Genomic DNA, 12806 nt, shown 5'->3' on the forward strand with positions numbered 1-12806 from the left:
CCCCAGCGGCACACACCCGCTGGTCACCTGCCCGGAGGTTCCCCGAGGTCGCCCCGGAGGCGGGCCCTGGGGACAGCGCCTCGGCAGCCAGGCGGCCTCGGGGCACAGACGGCGGGGGCTGGCAGGGACACTGCGCAGGCGCCTTGGGTAAATGACCCTAGGGGTCACTGCGACGCGCTGCCTGATGGGAGTGGCCGGGGAAGCCCTGTGAACAATAAGCCGTTAGGGGAGGGGTTGCGCATGCGTTCTCTGGAGGCAGAAGCGAGCGCCAATTTCTGCTCAGCTGATTGGAATATTTCTGTGTCACAACTGGTGTCTGCCAAAAGCTGCAGGAATGTTAGCCATGCTGTCGCAGGGTCGCTGTTGGGAGACCCTGAAGGCGCTGCGCAGTTCAGACAAAGGTCACTTCCGCTATGACTGCGACTGGCTGCTGCGGGGCAAGGATGTTTTAGAAGAAATTACGTCTCCTCCCAAGTTATCTTCTTACTGTGGATGGGTGTTAGATCATGTCTTAGCCCATCAGCAAGAGAGGCCACTTCCCTTGAAAACTTCAACATCCTCTAGATCTACCTCAGACCTAGACCAGCCTACATTTGTTTCCTCATCTCCTGTCACAAGCCCTGGCTTCTCACCAGCCTCCTCAACAGCAAATGGAACCAAGAGCAAACGTGAGTTCCAGCACACACAATCTATGGTACTTCAGTCCCCCCGGGGGGTCACAGTGGAAGGCTGCAGCCAGATGTATGAGATGGTTTACAGAATGAAAGGAGTGGAGAGGCTGAGGCACTGGCAGCGGGAGCAGGAGAAGTCGCGAGCCCTCTCTGAGATGGCTTCTGAAGAACTGAAGCGGTTTGATGAGCCGATGGAGCTGAAGCATCAAGAAGAAGTCCAGTACCTACGGGAATGGATGGAGAAGAGCTCCAGAGAAGCCCTGGCCCACCAAGAGAAGCTAAAAGCCGAGCATCGCCACAGAGCAAAGATTCTCAACCTGAAGCTGCAGGAGGCAGAGCAACAGCGCCTGAAGCAAGTGGAACAGGAGCGGTTGCGGAAGAAAGGCCAGATCCGCCTGCGGAGACGCTATGCCCTGTAGGAGGAGGTGCTGCACCTCAGCCAGCAGCTGGACGCCTTGGAGCAGCACAGAGACCTGAAGGCTGACCTTTCTGCCTTCCACATCCGAGGTAACCAGCTGTGTGGCCCCATTTGGAGGATCATCTGGACCACTTGTGATATGAGGGAACTTCAGAGGGACTCTGTCTTCAGTCTTTGAAATGGAGAACCTTAAAAACAAAATTGTTTTCTGATTCAAAACTAGTGCCTGCTTATTATAGAGAATGGCAAACATCACTTGTCATCTCCTAACCTAGAGTTAGCCACTGTGACATTTTCTGTTTCTTCCCTGACTGTGAGATTCCCCACCCGAAACTGGATTGATCTAGGTAGAGTTTCATATTGTAACTTAAAAAGTATATGTTTCTTCTGATTGAAAAATACTTAAATTCATTCGTTAATATTTACCTGCTGTGCTTATAGTACAAATGGAAACTTTACAGAAATGTGTATTGCTTTTCATTGAGCACATAACTACTGTAATCATTAAAAGTATTTTGATGTTTTTAAGGTACTGTTAAGAAATGCAGGTATTGCCTTGACACATAGTAGATATGAAATAAATATGATAAACAGGTGAAATTCGATACTTCCAACATATACCCATACAAAAATTTATTGAAAAAAATAATGCCTGTTGAATATTTAAGTTTCTTTATTCTCACTACCATGCATAACACAGCAGCTTATATGTCTTATCTGTATTTCTGATTATTTGAGATAAATTCCTAGAAGTGAATTAGTCAAAGAATTTTAGGTTTCTTGATTCACATCCAAAAGTTATACCAATTCACACTTGTATAAATTGTATGTTCTCACCCTTAGTTCATATGTCTACCAGAGTTCATGATTAAAAAAACCAACTTATATGACCTATAATTTATAAAGAACTTAAAGCATTTATCATATCTGAGGAAGAAATTTATTTTTATAGCCTGTTGTTCCCTTTGAATTCTGTCCATGGCTTTTGCTTACCTTTCTTTTTGTAGAATTTCAAACCTTTACAGAAGTAGAACAGCCCAGTGGGCCTCATACACCCATTCCCCAGCTTCAGCAAGACTCGACACGGGGCAGCCTTGTTTCATCTATACTTCCACCCGTGCCCCTCCCCCAGATGGCACACACAGGAACATGTTGGTTTATCTGGAAAATACTTCGGTATGTACCTCTAAAAGAGGTTTGTACCTTTAAAAATATGGCCCTCGTATGTACCTCTAAAAGATGAAACTCTCTGTTAACATAACCAGATACAAATCTTATACCTAAAAAACTAAAGTTTCCTTAATATGACCAGATATCCAGTCATTGTTCAAATTACTGTAATTGTTTCAAAAATTTTTAACAATTGGTTAGAAAATTAACATCCACACAGAGTTCAGCCTTTTGGTTTGCTTTATATATGTCTTCCTTTTCCCAGAAAAAAGATAGCTTATTAGAGGTACTATTCTAGACTTTGCTTTTTTTTTCTATTTAGAGGTTGTTTAAGGAGTTTGGCTCAGTGCTTTCAGGGTGCCACCCCCTGCCCCTATTTTTTTAATTTAAGTGTCATTGATATACAATCTTTATTTTTCTTATTTTTTTATTTTTTTATTTTGGTATCATTAATCTGCAATTACATGAAGACTGTTATGTTATGTTTACTAGGCTCTGCCCTTCACCAAGTTCCCCCCACAATCCCCATTGCAGTCACTGTACATCAGCATAGAAAGATGCTGTAGCATCACTACTTGTCTTCTCTGTGTTGCAAAGCCCTCCCTGTGCCCCACCCACCCACATTATATTTGCTAATCTTAATGCCCCCTTTCTTTTTCTCTGCCCTTATCCCTCCCTGCCTACCCATCCTCCCCAGTCCCTTTCCCTTTGGTAGCTCTTAGTCCTTTCTTGGGTTCTGTGATTCTGCTGCTGCTTTGTTCCTTCAGTTTTTCTTTGTTCTTATACTCCACATATGAGTGAAGTCATTTGGTACTTGTCTTTCTCTGCCTGGCTTATTTCACTGAGCATAATACCCTCTAGCTGCATCCATACCCACTGCATATGATACACACTGAGAATAATACCCTCTAGCTGTTTCAAATGGTAGGATTTGTTTTCTTCATATGGCTGAATAATATTCCACTGTTCATCTACTGATGGACACTTAGCTTGACTATTGTGAATAGTGCTGTGATAAACATAGGGGTGCACATGTCTTTTATAAACTGGGCTGCTGCATTCTATTGTTTTTATGTATGTATGTATGTATTCATTTATGTACTCATTTATTCTTTATTTATCATTAGTCTACAACTACATGAGTAACATTATGTTTACCAGACTCCACCCATCACCAATTTACCAAAGGGTAAGGGACTAGGAAGACTGGTTGGGAAGGGAGAGAAAAGAGTGGACAGGGGCCATTATGATTAGCTCACATAATGTGTGGGGAGGTCCCACGGGAAAGTCAGTATAGTACAGAGAGTTCAAGTAGTGATTCTATAGTATCTTCCTACGCTGATGGACAGTGATTGTAAAGGAGTATGTGGGGGGCCTTGATCTGGGGCATGTAGTAATCATAATGTAGGTCATATATTGTGAATAGTGCTGTGATAAACATAGGGGTGCACATGTCTTTTTTAAATAGGGCTGCTGCTTTATGTATGTATGTATGTACTTATTTATTTGTTCATGCATTCATTCATTAGTCTGTCTATCTGTCTATCTATCTTTCTATCTGTGTACCTATCTTTCTGTCATTAATGTACAATTACATGAGTAACATAGTTTCCTAGACACCCCCATCACGAAGATGCCCCCAGATACCCTATTGCACTCACTGTCCATGAGCATAGGAAGACACTGTAGCATTACTACTTGTCTTGTCTGTGTTGTACAGCCCTCCCTGTGACCCCCCTCCCACATTATACATGCTAATCGTAATGTACGCTTTCTTTCCCTCTCCCCTTATCCCTCCATTCCCAACTATCCACCCCAGTCCCTTTCCCTTTGGTAACTGTTAATCCATTCTTGGTTTCTATGAATCTGGTGCTGTTTTGATCATTCAGTTTCCATTGGTTCTCCTCCAGAGTTTAGTGAAATCATTTGATAGTTGTCTTTCTCTGCCTGGCTTATTTCACTGAGCATAATACCCTCTAGCTTCATCCATGTTGTAAATGGTAGGATATGTTCTTTTATTATGGCTGAATAATATTGCACTGTTCATCTTCTGATGGACACTTAGCTTGGCTATTGTGAATAGTGCTGTGATAAAAGTACGGGCGCACATGTCTTTTTAAAACTGGGCTGCTGCATTGTATTATTTATTTATTTATTTATTTTTCATTACTCTCCAGGTACATGGGTAACATTATGTTTACTAGACTCCCCCCATCACCAATTTTCCAAAGGTAAGCGTCTAGGAAGGCTGGTTGGGAAGGGAGGGAGAAGGGTGGAAAGGGGGCATTAAGATTAGCTCCCATAATGTGGGAGCAGTTCCACGGGGAAGTCAGTGTAGTACAGAGAATTCAAGTAGTGATTCCATAGTATCTTACTATGCTGGTGGCCAAGTGATTGTAATGGGGTAGGTGGTAGCGGGGAGACTTGATGATCTGAGAAGTATACTAACCATAATGTTGCTCATATAATTATTGATGAATGATACTGAAAAAAACCCTGCGTATTCCTGACTAGATAACGATGAGACCCAGGAAATAAAAAAGATTGGAGAGGCGGGGGTCGCAGCAGGGTGAGCTCCCGGCGGGCGTCCCGCCGGTCTCTGAAAGCTCCTGCGCTCTACGGGTCCATCCTCAGGGCTTCCCCGGCCTCCCCCATACGGGAGCGCCCAGCGGGGACCCCGGGGTCATTTTCCCAAGGCGCCTGCGCGGCTTCCCTGTCAGCCTTTGGCCAGCGCGCGCTTGCTCACTCCCGCCCTTGGTACCCTGAGGCTGCTTGGCTGCTGAGGCGCTGCCGCCGGGGCCCGCCTCCGGGACGACCTCCGGGAACCTCCGGGCTGGGGTGCGTGCCGCTGGGGCTTCCGGGATGAGCGAGGCGGGCGCGGGCTCGGGAGGCGCTCGAGAGTAGACTTCCTGCCCGTCCTCGCCCAGACGAACGCTCCTCCCTCCCTAGGAAGCGGCGAATCGCCCGCCACCGCCCAAGTTCCCTGAAGGCCTTCGCACTGCGGAAAGGGTACAGCCATCAGGGCGGCCCTGTGAGAGTGGCCGCTGACAGCTCCCCGCACCAGGTGCTCCCGCCCCTCGCCGCCGCCTTGCTCCGCCCCGGGGCGCCCTTGGCCCCGCCCGTGCCCACCGCCCTTGCGGCGCGCCTGCAATTGTAAGTTTTTAAGTGCTGCTAGATGATTCTAAGAGGAATAGTTTTATAATTGGGATATATTGACAGATTGCATTGTGTTAGTTTTAGGTGTACTACATAATGTTTTGATATATGTGTTATACATTGTGAAATGATTACAGCAGTAAGTTTAGTTAACATCCATCACTATATATAGTTAGGATTCTTTCCTTCTTGGGATGAGAACTTTTAATATCTACTCTCTCAACATTTAAATATACAAATGCAACATTGTTTACTATATTCACCATGCTGTATATTACATCCCAGGACTTGTGCATCTGGCACCTGGAAGTTTGTAACTTTTGACCTTCACCCACTGTGCCTACCCCCTACCCCTCCTCACTCCCGCCTTCTCTGGTATTCACCAATGTGTTCTGTATATGTATGAATTCTCCCTTTTTTGTTCTGTTTTGTTTTAGATTCCAAATGTAAGTAATATCATACAGTATTTGACTTAGTTCACTTAGGGTGCATCTATGTTGTTACTAATGGCAGAATTTCCATTTATTGGTAACTGAATAATATCATGTTGTGTATATATATACACAACATTTTCTTTGTTCATTCATCCATCAGTGGACACTTAGATTGTTTCTATGTCCTGGCTATTGGAAGCAATGCTGCAGTGAGCAGAGCAGATATTTTAAGATTGTGATTTCACGTCCTATGGATAAATACTCAGAAGTGGAATTGCTGGATCATGTGGTAGTTCCATATTTTTTTTTGACTGTACAATTTTTGTTTTATTTTGTGTGCTTTTTTTATAGGATATAAATAATGACAAAATTACAAAATTTATAACTGGAAGCCCAAGCATATTTACACTTTACTGTATCAGCAAAGCTACTATTTACTTTGCTCCTATACAATTTCCTTTTGGTACCATAGTTTAGTGTAATTTTACTCTCAGTTTACTATATACATATCAACAGTGAATAGGCAAAATATATACAAGGAACTTCTCAGTTCAAGTAATTTAATATTGTATTAAAATTCTTCAACACTGAACTAAAACCTTGTACATTTGTCAGTTTGAAATAAAATTTAGTTATCTTCTTTCAAAATTCACCAACTGATGAATGTAACATAATCTGTTAAGTTTAAAATAATATGGTTAATAAAAAAACCCAGACAATCCCACAATTTATCAATATCGCTATAATGAACTTCAAAATGATTCACAATATGGCCTGTTAGAACAATATACATTAAAATGTTATCTTTTTTTTCTATAATGATATTGGTACTGTTTGTATAATTTGGTTCTACATAAATATACATTATGGTATCATACAAATACTCCACAGAGACATTAAAAAAATTAAAATACCTTAAAGAAATGTAAGTAAATTTTATTTAATCAAATAGTAAGCAAACATTTATTTTTTTATTTCAATAAAAGAGTTTTATTACTTTGGGATCTCTCTTTTTTTTGTATTTATTTTTTCTAGAAAAAAAAATTTTGCAATAAAATTTTATGAACACCTTTCTCAAACAAGGTTTCCATGACAGAAATCTTTACAGCAGGAGCCCTAGATTTTTTTAAACATGTTCTTAAAACACTTTAAAGTGTGAAGATTAAAAAAAAAGAAAAAAGCGATCTTTGCAGGCTTATGGCCGCATCAGCACTTTCGGTTTGACGCCAGTCTGCTTGCCTGAATCTCCTGCCTCTGGTGAGTGTCAGCACTACGTTGCCACGCCCAGCCCAATCCTCTTGGTAGTAGCAATAGAAATTTATTTATTTGAAATGAAACCAGAAATATCCCTCTCAACTAACCTAGTTTTCTTAATGCATTAATGAAACATTCTTTTAATAAAAATATTTAATACAAGACACATTTTTCTGTGTATAATAAATTTCTCTGTTTAAATCATTCTTAAAGTTTGAATCAATCCATAAATGTAAAGGTTTTCTTTATCTGATGTAGTTGATTACATATAAAATCCACAAATATAGAAATTGGGAAACAGTATTTTCTGGCAATCATAGGGGTGATTTTTGTCCTTTTGCATGAAACGACACTCAGTGATATTTCACAGATGTTTTAGGGGGTGTACTTCTTTCTGATTCTACCTTTAAAACTGCCGACAGCGAAAAATAAACCCAAGATTTTTATGCTTTTAGGCAGTATTAGAGATCCCCTTTTATTTATTTATTTTTAAAGGTATTATCACCAAATACAGCAAAGCAAGTGTTAGGGCAGAGTCGTTAGAAATACCTTGGGTGGTGGTAGGGAGGGGAGTCAGGAGAGTCAGCGAAAAAATCTCAACTCGTGCCTCTCAGGGGTTAAAGCTGGAATGTTTTGGTTGCGCTTTCTGTCACTGGTGCAGAAAGGACATCCCCAGGAATGGCCAGTGGCTTTTCGCCCGTGACAAGTCCACACAAACAGAGTGGTCTTCCTCCTGGGCTTGGTGGAAACGGAGGCATGAAGGGAAGCCTGCTCCGGGAGTGCTCGGCGTGCAAGGCACCATGAGGACAGGAGGATGGTGAGTATCAGAAAATTGTGGTTTCATACTTGGTATTAATTCCCCTCTTGGCTTCTTGTCCCGGCTCCACAATCCATGGCAGATTGGCCAAAGTCTTTTTCTCAGATGCGTCGATCTGCACCGACTTGCGAATGCTGACACGGGGTTTGGGGATGAGTTTGGAGGGTTTGTTCTCAAAGCTTTCTGGAAGTGTGGAGGAATCCCCCCCTTTTCTTGCTTGCAGTGCGAGCTGGTAAGCGACTTCAAATGCCTGTCCCAGTGTTAGGATGATTTCATAGGCTAAATTCACATCGAAGGCAGTAAACACGTGACAGTAGTGGTGATTGGACTTCGGATCTTTTGTGATATAAGCAAATGTTGAGAGGTCTTCTGGGTCCTGGGCGGCACAGGAGATATTACCAATTTCATGCTCAGCGATTATGTTCTTATTTGTCGCATCAATAAATTTGACTCCTTTATAAGAGACCGAAAGGATAATAGTAGGGACCTTCTTCATTTGCTCTGTAGACTTCTGACAGCCCGCATTTTTGCACAAGCATCTTGGGTTGATTCTGTCCCCCTGAGCTCTTTTATCAGCATAGAACCTAAATAAAAAGCTTTGTAATCACACGACTGGATGATGAGCTTTTCCGGGTGGTGTTGCCAGTACTGTACGGGAGTAGAGGCTGTGGCTTCATTTGGTGGTCACAAGGTGATGGAAGGTTCTCCCCAGTCTCGTGTCTGGGCCACCTGCCGCTCCAGTTTTGATCGGGGAATATCATCAAAGTAGTTCTCATTTCTTCTCCTCCTTGCATCGCCCTGCATCATAATGTGAGGAACGTCCAGGGAGCCACCAGTGGTGTAGGTGCTTTGGCTAAGTGATGGAGACAGCTGTAGAGGAGTGTGATTACCACTGGGTTCCCTGAGGGTGATGGACCGAGGGGGTTTCTGTGGTGGATCGTCGTGCAGCCTGTCCCCCAGAGATGCCAAAATACGTTTCCTGTGGCCAATCAATTGATTTTTTAAACCCGAGCCGCTCGGCACTAGCGACGGCGGCGGCCACGGGCTGGCTGCGAGCCGGGATCCGCGAGGGCTGGTGGGCTCCGGCCCCCGAGGACGCGGACATGTGGCTGGCACCTCTGCTTGCCTAGCCGTTGCCGCTGTGCATCTTTCTGGGCGCCCCCAGCGAACGCGAGCGGCGAGGCGAGGGCGAGCGCGCCGAGGGAGGCAGAAGAGGCGCCGAGCTGGCCGCGTCGCGCTGCGCCGAGCCCATATTTTGTTTTTATTGAAGCTCCATACTGTTTTAGATAGCAGCAGGAACAATTTACCTGCTAACAGTGCACCGAAAGGGAACCCTTTTCTCCACATCCTCGCCAACTCTTGGTATTACTTGCCTTTCTGATAATAGACATTCTAACAGGTATAAGGTGATATCTCATTGTGGTTTTGATTTGCATTTCCTTGAGGATTAGTGATATGTAGCACCTTTTCATGTGCCCCTTGGCAATTTGTATGTGCCCTTTGGAAAAATATCCATTTACATCCCTGCCCGTTTAGTAATTGGGTTGTTTGGTGGGTTTTCTCCCCTACTAAATTGCATTAATTATTCCTATATTTTAGATATTAATCCCTTATCAGATATGTGGTTTGAAAATATTTTCTCTCAATCTATAGGTTGTCTTTTTTATTTTGTTGATTGCTTCCTTCGCTGTACAGAACCCTTTTCCTTTGATAGAATCCTACTTTTTCTTTTTACTTTTGTTGCGTTCTTTCACTCTTGGTGTTAAATTCAAAAAACCATTAACAAGTCCAGTGTCAGTGAGCTTACCCTCTTATGTTTTCTTTGAGGAACTTCATGACTTTAGGCCTTAATGTTTCAGTCTTTGATGCATTTTGAGTTGCTTTTGGTGTATGGTGTAAGATAATTATCCAGTTTTGTTATTTTGCTGTGCAGTTTTCCCAACCATTTGTTCAAAAGACTGTCCTTTCCCACTGTATATTCCTGGCTCCTTTGTTGTAAGTTAATTAACCCTGTATGACTGGGTTTATCTCTGAGCTCTCTATTCTGTTCCATGGATCTTGGTGTCTGTACTGTACTGTTTTGATTATTATAGCTTTATTGATACAGTTTGAAATCAGGGAGCTTGATGCCTCCAGCTTTGTGGTTCTTTCTCAAGATTGCTTTGGCTATTCAGACGTTCGTGGTTCCATATGCATTTTAGGTTTGTGCTAGTTCCATGAAAAATGCCACGGGGGTTTTGGGAAGGGGTTACACTGAATCTGTGGATTGTTTGTGTAGTATGTGATGATAATCATTTCAGTCTAGGAGCACAGACTCTTTGCATTTCTTTACCTATTCTTTAGCTTCTTTCATCAGTGTCTTACAGTTCTTAGCATACAGATTTTTTCACCTCATTGATTAGATTTATTCATGGGTATTTTATTATTTTCAATGCAGTTATAAATGGGAGTAGTTTCTTAATATCTCTTTCTGATAGTTCACTATTAGTGTGTAGAAATACAGCTGAGTTTTGTATATTGATTTTGCATTCTCAATATTATTGACTGCATTCAGTTAGTTGTAACAGCTTTTTGAGTCTTCAGTGTTTTATGTGTATGTCATATACATATAATGATGGTTTTGCTTTTTTTATTCTGATTTGGTTGCCTTTTGTTTCTTTTTCTTGCCTAATTGCTCTGGGTAGGACTTCCATGACTTTGTTGAATAAAAATGCAGGAGTGTCACCCTTGTCTTGTTCCTGATCTTAGAGGAAAAGCTTTCAGTTTTTCACATTGTTGATGATGTTAGCTGTTGTCTTACCACATATGACTTCTATTATGTTGAGGTATATTCCCTCCATATGTACATTGGTGAGAGTTTTTGTCATGAATGCATGTTGAAGGATTTCTCAAATTCTTTTTCTGTATCTCTTGAGATGATCATATGATTTTTTTGTTTTTTTTTCATGGTTTTCAAAATCTTTTATTAAGGTTCTTTTGATATATACTGTTATGAAGGTTTCACATGAAAAAACAATCTGGCTACTACAGTTACCCATATTATCAAGTCTCCACCCATACCCCAATGCGGTCACTGTCCATCAGTGCAGCAAGGTGTCACAGATCACTATTTACCTTCTCTGTGCTACAGTGTTTTCCCCATGATCCCCAACCACATGTATACTAAGCATAATACCCCTCCATCCCCTTTTCCCTCCCTCCCTCTGCACCAGCTCACCCACACCCGTCTCCTCTGGTAACTACTAGTGTCTTCTCGGTGTCTTTGAGTGTGCTGCTATTTTTTCCCTTCAGTTTTGCTTTGTGGTTATACTCCAGAAATGAGGGAAATCATTTGGCACTTGTCTTTCTGCACCTAGCTTATTTCAATGAGCATAATAACCTCCAGCACCATACATGTTGCTGCAAATGGTAGGATTTGTTTTCTTCTTATGGCTGAATAATATTCCATTGTGTATATGTACCACGTCTTCTTTATTAATGCACCTACTGATGGACATTTTGCTTGGCTACTGTGAATAGTACTATGATAAACATAGGGGTGCACATGTCTCTATAAAACTGTGCTGCTGCATTTTATCTTATCTATCTATCTATCTATCTATCTATCTATCTATCTATCTATCTATCTATCTATCATCTATTTTACTATCTATCTAATCATCTGTCTATTTATCACCTATATCTATCTATCATCTATCTGTCTATTTATTTATAATTAATCTACAATTAAATGAGTAACATTATGTTTACTCGAGTCCCCCCATCACCAAGGTCCCCCCAGATACCCCATTGCCATCACTGTCCTTCAGCATAGTAAGATAATGTAGAAAAACTACTTGTATTCTCTGTGTTGTACAGTGCTCCCTGTACCCCCCTCCCACATTATACATGCTAATTCTAATGTGCCCATTGTTCCCCCCACCCTGATCTCTCCATTCCCAATCATCCACCCCAGTCTCTTTCCCTTTGGTAACTTTTAGTACATTCTTGTGTTTTGTGAAACTGCTGCTGTTTTCTCCTTCAGTTTTTTCTTTGATCTGATACTCCAATGTAGAGTGAAATCATTATATATACATATATATGTAGGCAAGAACCACAAATGATTGCTAAGATGATGCAGCTCCCCATGGCTGGGCCTTGCCTACCATCTGGGGGTGGACTTTGCAAGAGCAGCACTGTTGTCTGGAGATTCCATGATGTCACAGTGGTGCCTCTTTCCTAGAGACAGAATGTGTATGCTGAGAGGAGCAGCTGTGATTCCAGTGAGGTGGATGCCAACCAACTTGAAAGCATCAGGGAAAATGGAATCTAGAGCCAAGGTACTGTGTGTTTCTTTTTATTTTGGTGTCAGTACTAAACAGTTACATGAGCAACATTATGGTTACTAGAATACCCCCATTATCAAGTCCCCACCACATAGCCCATAAGAGTCACTCTCCATCAGCCCAGGAATATGCTGTAGAAGTGCTACTGATCTTCGCTGTGTTATACTGCCTTCCCCATGCCCGCCGCCTGCGCACATTATGTGTGCTACTCGTAATGCCCCATTTTCCCTCTCTTCCCCCCTTGCAACCCATCCTCCTAAGTCACATTTCCTTTTGTAACTGTGAGTCCATTATTGGGTTCTGTGAGGCTGCTACTGTCTTGTTCCTTCACTCTTTTTCTTTTTTCTGATACTTCACAGGTGAGTGAAATCATTTGACACTTTTCTTTCTCTGCGTGGCTTATTTCACTGAGCATAATACCCTCTAGCTCCATCCATGTTGTTTCAAATGGTAGGATTTGTTTTCTTCATCTGGCTGAATAATATTCCACTGTTCATCTACTGATGGACACTTAGCTTGGCTATTGTGAATAGTGCTGTGATAAACATAGGGGTGCACATG

At 42.1% G+C, this 12806-nt stretch overlaps 2 pseudogenes; one reads left to right on the top strand and one right to left on the bottom strand.

Annotated features, from left to right (window-relative positions):
• Positions 1-334: 334 nt before the first annotated feature.
• On the top strand, positions 335-1757 carry LOC130682648 (mRNA export factor GLE1-like; annotated as a pseudogene).
• A 5102-nt stretch (positions 1758-6859) lies between these two features.
• Positions 6860-9037, bottom strand: LOC118924911 (ankyrin repeat and sterile alpha motif domain-containing protein 1B-like; annotated as a pseudogene).
• Between the last annotated feature and the right edge of the window lie 3769 nt (positions 9038-12806).

Source organism: Manis pentadactyla, chromosome 2, assembly GCF_030020395.1.
Source record: "Manis pentadactyla isolate mManPen7 chromosome 2, mManPen7.hap1, whole genome shotgun sequence".
Taxonomy (NCBI): Eukaryota; Metazoa; Chordata; class Mammalia; order Pholidota; family Manidae; genus Manis; species Manis pentadactyla.